The sequence below is a fragment of the Rousettus aegyptiacus genome, unplaced genomic scaffold, assembly GCF_014176215.1.
Source record: "Rousettus aegyptiacus isolate mRouAeg1 unplaced genomic scaffold, mRouAeg1.p scaffold_m13_p_4, whole genome shotgun sequence".
Taxonomy (NCBI): Eukaryota; Metazoa; Chordata; class Mammalia; order Chiroptera; family Pteropodidae; genus Rousettus; species Rousettus aegyptiacus.
Window position 1 is genome coordinate 115,323,794 of NW_023416307.1, and position 11,122 is coordinate 115,334,915.

Sequence of the window (11,122 nt, forward strand, 5' to 3'; positions counted from 1 at the left end):
ATCCAACATTTTCATTCTTGCCTTACAGCCATGAAAACAGTATTTCTCAATCCCGACAACAAGGTAGAGCATCTTAAAATTCCCAATGTCCAAGCCCAATCCCTGGAAAATTCTGATTCAGGGGGCCTGGAGTGGGGCCCAATCATTAGTATCACAGAAAATCATTGTCTTGAACTATATTTTTCAAACTTCAAGGTGCACAGGAATCACTTTTGGATCTTGTTAAAATGAAGATTTGATGTCTATAGCCATGCCACCCTGAACAAGCCCAATCCCATCTGATCTCAGAAGCTAAGCAGGGTCAGGCCTGGTTAGTACTTGGATGGGAGATTACCTAGGAAGATCAGGTGATGTAGGCTTAAAAAATAAGGGATCGGTAAACTGACAAGGTCCTTTCAATCTGTGAGGTCAACCAGGAGTTACTTTGCCTTAAAAAAATAAATAAATAAAAATTTTACAAAATAAAATAATAAAATAAATAAAAATAAAGATTAGCTTCAGATTCAGTCAGGGTTGGGGTGAGCCTGAGATGCTGCATTCCTAACAAGCCCTAGGTCATGCCATGCTTCTAGTTCTCAGACCACACTTGGATTCTCAGGATCTTAGGGCAGCAAGCACATGGACAGTATCTGAGAATTGCAGTGCGTGTAAGCCCTTCCTCATTTTCCACTGCTTCTTGCACTCACAAGGCCAGCTCCTGACTCCTCCTGACACACCAGCCTGCTTCACTCTCCTGGTTCGCTTGGAATACCTAACTCCCTTCTCTTTGTATAGTTAAATCATACTCCTCTGTTGGAATCCAGCCTAGACCCTCTTCTATCATTTAGTTATTCTTTTTTGCTAATCTAATCTCCCACAAATATAGAAAGTGTGTTGATCATTGCATCATGTAATGCACTCTGCTGTTGACAGCAGGAAGAAAACTGAATGAAAAGAGATCTGGATCCTGGGGTACCACTATCGACACTCTAACTTCTGGCAAGCCATTTTCCCTTTCTGAAAAATGCCCCCAAATGCTGAAAGTCCACCTGATAATCACCAAATTAGATCAGAGGCTTATTTTTTTTAATCACTTACTTTATCTTTAAAATGTCCTCAGAAACTTGGTCCAATACAATGGCCCTATGGATGTGTAAGGCAAATGGGTGATGAACAAATGTAGACATTTCAGTAGCTGAAACTATTCCTCAGAACATTCAAGTTAAGAAAAACTTTAGAAATTCTGATCTCGCTGTCTCCTCACTGTTTTATTGATAAAGAAGCTGAAGTCCCAAGAAGAGATTAGCTTCTTCACATGCCCAATTGGTTAGTAGCAGATTGAGTCCAGATTCCCTTCCTGCTGGGCATTCCACCCCGACTTGCTGTTTCTCACACATATTTTCTGCCATGGCTGATTCTTAAACCACCAGGATCACTTCTAGGCACAGGAACTCACGCGAGCACAGTTAAAAGTGCTATGTGACCTTTAGCATCTTGAAGTTGGGAACTGAGCTGGGCAACTACTGAATCTGAACATGGGTCCAGATTTCACAATGATTCCATCTTTTTAGGAACCATGGACATGATCTTTCCAAGATAAAAGAGCTTTTCTCTTTTGGCTTCCTAATGCCACCTCAGGTGAAGTTCCACTGTGTGGAGTCCAGACAATTGTCACGCTGTGACTAGAGACATTTAATTGGATTTTAAAAGATGAGAAAGCAGCAGGGAGCTGATTGTCAGCACTCTGACAAGGCCAAGAGGCGTAGGTGGCCTGGCAGCACAGAACAGGGGAGGCCTGCCCGGTATGGCTTACTGTCTGTCTCTACCCAGGAGCAGGGAGGGCCGAGTAAAGGGGGGAATATGGCAGTGCCAATAGAGCCTTCCACAAACTGAGTGTCAGATTGTCCTATATTCTGTTTCGACTGCAAGAACTGGACTCTTTCAGGTGGTAACTAAGACTTTTTCTTTTTACCTTACCCCTCCTCATAAAAAATAAAGGTTTCTAAGCCATAATATCAATAATTTACCTTAATATTTTTAATACCTCTTCTCCATATCCATGCTACCCTTCAGGCCTCACTAAGCCCCTAAGGTAGGTGGTCAGGAAAAATGTTATCACCCTCAGTTTATAAAGAAATAAACTAGATTAATTAAGCTGGGACATGAGTTTGCCCAAGGTTATACAACTAGTAAATGGTTAAGCCAAAAGTGGAGATCAGTTGTCAAAGACCACTGATGAAATAGGAGATAAAAGCAGTTTCAGGCATGACAAGTATACAGTTTCAACTCCTGCATCTTAATACCAATCCCCAAAGAAATAAAGATCCCTTTGTTGTGACAGTGCAGAGAGCAGGCTGTGCCCTGAAGGCTAATTAAAAAAAACGAAGGTTTCCGTATATACCCTTCATCTTTGGATTGACAGAGACCTTACACAGAAACACAGACATTTCCAGGGCACACAAGGATGTCTATATGCTCTGCTATTTCTGGGCACAGAGGAGTTTATCAGTTCACAAGAAACATAGTAGCTAAGAATTCATGGGTGATGCTCTGAGACAGATGGTATATAGTGTGGCCATGAACCCAGATTGCTAGATTTATCTTCAAAATGAATAGGACTCTAGCAGATCAGACCTGCTATTGGATATGTGAAGTGATTTTTTTTTTTCACATTATTTTTCTCAGAAACAGGAGAAAATCTTGAGAATAAACATATTTTCCTAAGGCTTGACTTTAAGACTGCCACCCCATACATACCATTTTTAAAAGCTTCGGGGATGATACTTTTCCTCAAACCTAAGATAGAATTAAGCCTTTCAGTTTTGCCAATCAAAAGATGTTCACCTTTCTCTCAGAATGATCTACACATCACTTTCACCTTTCTCTCAGAATGATCTACACATCACTTTCACCTTTCTCTCAGAATGATCTACACATCACTGAGAAAGCATAGAAAACCTCTACAGTCCTATAAGAAAACTGGCTAAGTGGACACCAGGAACAGTGGCTTACAAAAGACAGAATTATTTATTTGTTTCTTAGACAGCAACTGAGACTCTGCTGAAACACGGACACTTTTCAAAGAACTTCATGTGCCCAAAGTACCTAGATTTCAACATGCATTTTGTTAATGAACCTCCTATAATTCATGGTATTGAGGGAATGCAAAAGAGACACTATCCTAGTCCAAAGAAGAATTTACAATCTAAACACATTTAAGAATAATTTAAGAGACTTCAGGTTTCAAAAGGCAGAGTAAAGGTATTTCTACCCTCATTCGCCTCCCAGAAATGACTATAAATAAAAGAAAAATAATAATCTATTGTTGGTGAAACCTAAAGATATTTGTAACTGCAAATCTCAGTACATGAAGAGAGAAAGTACATATAGAAAGGTAAATGACTTAAAGCAGAAGAAAGTAAAATTTAGTACCTTCAGAGAGAGATTCCAACAGGAAGTGCACTAATTCAACACCGCACCCCCCCCCCCAAAAGAAAAAGAACAGAAAGTCATGGAAATTGAGGCACCAGGTACTATAAAAAAAAACCCATGATTGAGGTTCCAGTCTGATAATAGTAAAACAGCTTCATCAAAATGCCTCACCTATAGATAAGAATTATCAAAAAATGAACATATCACAGATGAAAATACCTGATTCCAGAGTCTCCAAAACATATTATTCACAATGTCCTTTATACAACCAAAAGTTATTAAATACAAAGAACAAAAATATGTGATACATAGTGAAGGAGATGTAAAGGGAAAAATAAATTAATAGAAACTAATCCCAAGATGACATAGATGTTGGAATTAGTAAAAAATATATACTTTTTATTATATCTGATGACTTAAATAATAACATATGCATAATGAATGCAATGAAGCAGAGTCTCAACAAAGAAATTGAAACTATAAAAAATGAAAAAAAAAATCTAAAACTAAAAACCCAGGATCTACAACCAAGAAAATTTTATCCAGCAAAGCTATCATTTAGAGTGAACGGACAGATAAAGAGCTTCCCAGACAAATAAAGCTAAAAGAATTTATTAATGTCAAGCCAGTATTAAAGGAAATGTTGGAGGGACTTCTTTAAGAAGAAAAATACTGTATCAAAAACAGGAATAAAGAATGGTAATAACTATATTCCTATCAACAAGTACCTCAAATGGAAAAGACTTAAGTGCTCCAACCAAAAGATAGAGTGGCTGAATAGATTAGAAAACAAGACCCCTACATATGCTGCCTACAAGAAACTTACTTCAGATTAAAAGACACAGACTAAAAGGAAGGGGATGGAAAAAGATATTGCCTTGATGGATCTATAGGGTATTATGCTGAATGAAATAAGTCAGATAGAGAAAGACAAATAATTGAGTGATTTCATGTATGTGTGGAATCTAAAGAACAAATTTGAATAACAACAATAACAAAAATGGAAATAAACTCATCGATACAGAGAATATTTTGAAGGCTACTAAATGGGACGGATGGAGGGATAGTAAAAAAGGGCGAAAGTATTAAGAAGTACAAATGGATAGTTACGAAATAGACATGGAGATACAGTGTAGCATAAGGAAAATAGTTAATAATGTAATAAATATGTAAGAGGGAAGAAGGGTACTAGATTTAGTGGGGTGATCACTTTGTGAGTTATATAGATCTCTAATTACTACGCTGTACGACTAAAGCTAATATATTATATGCCAACTATAATTGAAAAAAAACTCATTGAATTGTAAATATGTGTGTGTATTTATGTGTATGTATGTATACACACACACACACACACACACACACACACATAAAAACAGAAATTTACAATTCACTATATGCCTTAAGAAAAAAATGGAGATGGCAAAAGAAAGGCTCTATGAACTTTAAGATTGTTCGGCAGTAATTTATCCAATCCAAAGTGCAGAGAGATAAAAAACTAAACAAAAATGGAAGAAACTGAGGGACTTATGGATCAATATAAAACAATCTAACATGATTGCCAAACGAAGAGGAGAAAGAAAGAATGGGGTAAAAAGGATGTCCTGAAATTTTCCCAAATTTGGTCAAAAATATCCAAAATGTTCAGAAAAATGCAAACAGGATAGATACAAAGAAAAAGCACACCTGAACACATTATGTTCAAACAGTTGACAGCCAAAATAAAACCTCAAAAGTTGTGTAAGGAAAAAACACACATTACATATACACTAAAGAGCAAAACAAATGGCACATGACTTCTGACAGAAAAAGTTAGGTACAGAAGACAATGGAATGATGTCTTTAAAGTGTAAAAAGAAAAAAATCATTGAAGTCAGAGTTCTATATCCTTCAAAGGAAAATAAAGTCAAGTAGTTTTCAGATAAATTAAAATTTAGAGAATTGCAAGCTCACTACAAGTGCAAAATGAGGTTCTTCAGGCTGAGAAGTTCCTCAGACCCTATATGGACATTACATTACCACTTACCAGAAATGGTAACTATGTAGATAAATGTAGAATACTATCCTTTTTTCTTTTCTTTTCATAATTTATTTAGAAGATGTGTAACTACTTATAAACCTATATCAGAAGTTTTAAAATGCGTATAGATAGAAAATACATGAAACTAATAGCAAAAAAGAACAGGTAGATAATTAGACTGCGCTCTTGGAAGTTTCCTACATTTTATGTGAAAAATCCTGAGCTGACTGGTGTAAATTAAAAAGTGGATTCTAATACCAAGAGCAACTACTAAAAATATGCAAATGTATAGCTATGTCTTTGAGAATTAAAATGGAATGCTAAAACATGTGGTCAAGCTCCAAAAACAGGAAGAAAGTAGGAAATGAGGAACAAAAATTATATCAGACAAATAGAAAATAAAAACGAGAAACCTAAAACAACCATATCAATAATTACTTTAAATGTAGGTTGACTAAATACTATAATTAAAAGAAATAGATTTTTCAGATTAGATAGGAAAGCATGACCCAACTACATGTTGTCTATAAAAGACTACAAAACATTGCTGAAAGGATGTCCATTCACCCTAAATTGATCTATTCAGTGCAATACAATCATAATCTCAGTAGGTTATTTATTTATTTATCTATTTATTTATTTGTTTGTTTGTTTTGAAATTGACAAACTGATTCAAAAACTTATATGGGAGTGTAAAGAACTTAGAATAGTCTAAACTAAAGTAGTTGTCTTAAAAATACAAATTTGGAGAACATACTCTACCTGACTTCTTAGAGTAATCAAAACAGTAAGATATTGGCATAGGAATAAATAAATAGATCAATGGAAAAGAAAAAAGGAAGTCCAGAAACAGACCCACACTTATACATTTCATAGACTTTTGACAAATTTTCCAAACCAATTAAATTGGAAAGGGAAAGCCTTTTCAACAAATGGTGCTGGAACAATTAGCTATCCATGTAAGATTTAAAAAAAAAAAAAAAGAAAGAAAGAAAGAAAGAAAATAAAAAAAGAATCTTAACCCCTACCTCACACTATATCAAAGAATGATTCAAGATATGTCATAGACCAAAATGTAAAAAGTTAAAACTGTAAATATTTTAGAAATAAACATAGGATTATACCTCTGTAAACTGAAGGTCGGCAGAGATTTCTTAGGGAACAGAAAGGAATATTTATAAAAAGAAAAAGTGACAGATTAGGCTTTATCAAATTAAAAACTTTTGCTCATCAAAAAACACCATTAAGAAAATGAACAAGCAAGCCACAGACAGAGAAAAAATACTGCCAAAACATAACTGACAAAGGGCTTGTACCTAGAATGAAGAATGTCTACAATTCACCAATGGTTGAAAAGACTGTCAACACCAAATGTTGGCAAGGATGTCAATTAATCAGAACTTTCATACAATACTGGTATGAATACAATAATGTAAAATGGTACAATCATTTTGAAAAATTTCTGGCAGATTTTTATAAAGATAAACATATACCTACTCTTTTCTACAACAATTCCAATCTAGATACTTACTCAAAAGAAAATATATGTTCACAAAACTCTGATGAAAGAAATCAAAGAAAAACAAAATACATGGAGAGATATTTCATGTTCATGATAAGAAGACTCAAGAGCATCAAGATGTCTACTTATCCCAACTTGATCTATAGATTGAATGCAATCTCAATCAAAATTCCAGCAAGTTATTTTACGGATATCAACAAAAAGATTCTAAAGTTTATATGGAGATGCAAAAAAAAAAAAAACCAACACAATATTGAAGGAGAACAATGTAAGAGAACTGACCCTATCTGACTTTTGGTCTTACTAAAAAACTACAGTAATAGATCAAGTGTGGTACTGACAAAAGAATATACAATTTTTTAGCAGCTTTGTTTTTAATTGCCAAGACTTAGAAGCAACCAAGATGTCCTTCACTAGGTGAATGGACAAATAAACTATGGTACGTCCATACAATGGAATATTATTTGGCACTAAAAAGAAATGAGCTATCAAGCCACGAAAAGACATGGAGAAACCTTAAGTGTATATTTCTAAGTGATAGAAGCCAATCCAAGGTTACATACTGTATGATTGAACTCTTTGACATTGTGGTCAGCTCCTGCTGTTCTACCTCTATCCACTGCCCGACTGCAATTGTATGAGAAACCGGGACCCAGAACCAGCCAGTCAACCCCTTCCCAATTCTTGACCCACAGAAACTGTGGTAGAGAATAAAATGATCATGGTTGTTTTAAGCCACTATGTTTTGGGATGATTTGATAAGCAGTAATAGATAACGCGAATACTGATAATTAGATTAAACAAAATTTGAAATATAACTATATTGGATTATAGGAGGAGAGGAGAGAAAGAGACATAAAAATCTCTATTTACCAATTTTTAAAGTTAGTAGATAATTCATAAAATTGATAAACCAGGAGATAGTAATATATATTTTATATTACATATACATATATTATTTATACATGTTTATTTATACATATATGCATATACGTGTGTATATACATATTTATAATCGCCAAAACTTGGAAGCAACCAAGATGTCCTTCATTAGGTAAATGGACAAATGAGCTATAGGATGGTCCAGACAAAGGAATATTATTTGGCACATATATAATTTGTAAATATGGAGGACAATATACATAAACATATATACATATATTATTTATAAATATAGAAGACAATACAATGGAGGGGAAAACAATTACAGAATTAAGAAGTGGTTACTTCTGGGGAACAGATTAGAATGTGTGGTTGGCAAGAATTATCATTTTTATAAGCCTTTTGCTACTATTTAAATTTTTAATGTGTGTTCACATATGACTTTGTTAAAAATAAAATATTTTAAAGACTATCAGAACACACACATAAGGTTTTTCTTCTCTTCAATCTCTAATAAAGAAAAACATGCCCCAGCTTTGCATGAATACCGTATGTTTCTGATGCCTACCAGATATAAATCACTGTGATGTGTTATCACTCTGGGATAAAAAAACACAAATATACATGGTTCTCAATCTGAAACACTTGTAATTTGATAGAGAGAAAGAATATTGAAGTTAAAAAGATAAATAGCATAGATTATCTTCATTTAATTAGACAAATGTTAAGGATAGCCAGTGCTATAGGAAGTCAGAAGCTGACAGTGAGCTCTAAAGGTAAGAGAGACTGGAGAGGGCCCTGTGGAAGATGATGGGAGGCCCCTATCTCAGGGCTAAAGATAGGACCTAATGTCCTAATCTTGTTCATTAGCACACTCACATTCTTTGGAACCTCAGGTACTGCAGCTCCACATTGTTACTCTGCCCACGCTCCAGTACTCTCACATTACCTTCCCTGTGTTCCAGTAGCCAACCAATCTCAGAGCATTGTCGCTAGTCATATTACTGTTAAACTCCTGGAAAATCATCCATAACAATAATAATAATGACAAAGATCGCTAATGTGTATATAGTACTTTACAGATCACAAAACTTATTTCATTGCATCATAACTGTGAGAGATGGGCAAGAAATTATGACACCCATGGTACAGATAAGGAATCAGAAGACTCAGAGGGATTAAATGAACCCCTTGATATCTCACAACAAGTAGATGGCAAGTTGGAATGGAAATTTGTATCTTGTGACTCCAAGGTTGGTAGATAAACTCAATCAAACCCAAATACAAATGGGGAGAATTGTATGCACACCACCAGACTCCTTAGTCAAGCTGGAACCATAAGGTTGGTTCGCAATGGAAGAAAAGGGAAAAACTATTAAATTTTTACATCATCAAGGGTGTGTGAACTGCAGTAGAGGAGTTGGGTATAAAACACACTGGAGGAACCACATATTTAGTACTCACTGAATCCAACTCAAGGCGAAGGAGACTCTCGGTGGAGGCAACAGTTAGAAAATAGGCTGACAGAGGAAAGAAAAGGAAACTGCAGAAAACAGAAGTCAAGTAGTGTGCTCGATTCTGACAATACAAGGAAAAGACTATCTAGGAATGAGCAGTCTCCTCACAGATCTTGGAACGTAAACAGAACTCAAGAACACGCCCTACTGGAGATGGGGAATTAAATGAGTTCTGGAACTTAAGAGGCCTTGAGGGAGAGCAGAAGTAAAAAGCCAGAAACATCAACACCACTTTTGGGAGAGACAAGAAGAGATCTGATTCAGATTTTTTTAAGCCCAGGAATTAGCTTTCAGAAGGCTGGTGTACCAGAAAAGAAAGCTCATCAATGATTCAAATATTGCCCTCAACTGCCTAAAACAGGTGCAAAACCCAAACAAAAGCAGAAAAAGCTGACCACATTCCTAAAACAGTTATAAACTGTGGGATATTTACCAAAAGTCGAACAACAGCATAAGCAATGGTCATACAGCTATTTAGAGTTTACCAAGTGCTTTAATATTTGTCAGTTGCATTCATGTAGCCTTTCTCATGTTTGATGAGAAAACTGAGGCCCGAAAGAGTAAAACAACTCATCCAAGGTCATATGACTATTTAGTGCTAGAATAAGTAATGAAACTCAGATCTTTGGAATCTCAGTTGATTTTAGCTTGAAAAGAGTTTTTAAAAGAATTTACTTGTTTTAAAACTTAGAATTCAGCTTTTCTAATCATTGGGACAGGTCTCATTTTTATTTGATAACTGATTAGTCCCTGTGTAAACTGACTCGTTTCTGCATACATAGGTCATAAGAAATCGTTCAAAGAATGATTTAGAATACATAGAGAGGAAAACGAGATGGATATAGAATTCTCATGCATTTGAGGAAATGTAAATTTGATAAGCCATGTGAATTCCTAGAAGAGTGAGATAAAGTGAATATATTCCTTTAGCGAGGTAAATATTTCCACTGGCCTCAAAGTCATTCCAGAAGCACTAGCATGACTTCAGAGCTCACGAACAATACTCACCACTAAACTTGCAACCCGGAGCCTCACTGTGGGCAGAGCTAGCACCAGGCAAAAAGTTCCTGCATCTCAGCTTCTCTTGGAGCAATTTCTCCCTACACCTACCCCATCACTTTTTCTGACCCTCCTCTCCTTTCTCACAGAAAAATGTATATACCTTTCTCTTAGAAAAGATCTACCTTCAGTCATTTGCACCTTAATATGTATTTAAGACTTTATGTTATCTTTTCCCCCAGGAGCTTGCCCTTAAAGCTTTCTCTTTAATGCCAAGGAGAGCCTATGTAGATATTTCTTTTTTCCTTCTGCTACGAATTTGTGTTTCTTTTTCTTTCTTTTTCCAAGAAAACTGGGGATGGCTTTGATTTTAGGGGCACCAAGAAGTTTCTTTAGGTGGGGTGTGTTTCTGTTAAGATGAGCAGATTTTCCTTAAAGTGGCTGGCTAATGCTGAAAATTCTTTTCACTGATGTGGTGTTTTTCTTCCTTTAAATCTACTCTCCATAGCTACTTCTCCGGACTCTTTGCAAACTGTAACACTCTATCAGCTAACAGGTGAATACATCACTGTAGCTCAGTTTAACTAGATCTAGCTCTTTGGTCTAGAATCTCACGTTGTTCTTCTCATATGTAACATGAGATCTTTAGGCTGTTCCTCTCCTCTATATATGGAATCCCTACAATGGGGATAAACAAAGTGTGAAGATATTCATATCTAGTATTAATGCTCACCAGATAGAATCCACCACAGAAAAAGCATTAAATGATCA

General features: G+C 35.5%; 1 pseudogene; it reads left to right on the plus strand.

Moving 5' to 3' along the window:
* The first annotated feature begins 240 nt into the window (after positions 1-240).
* Positions 241-359, plus strand: LOC118601801 (annotated as a pseudogene).
* The last annotated feature ends 10,763 nt before the right edge of the window (positions 360-11,122 follow it).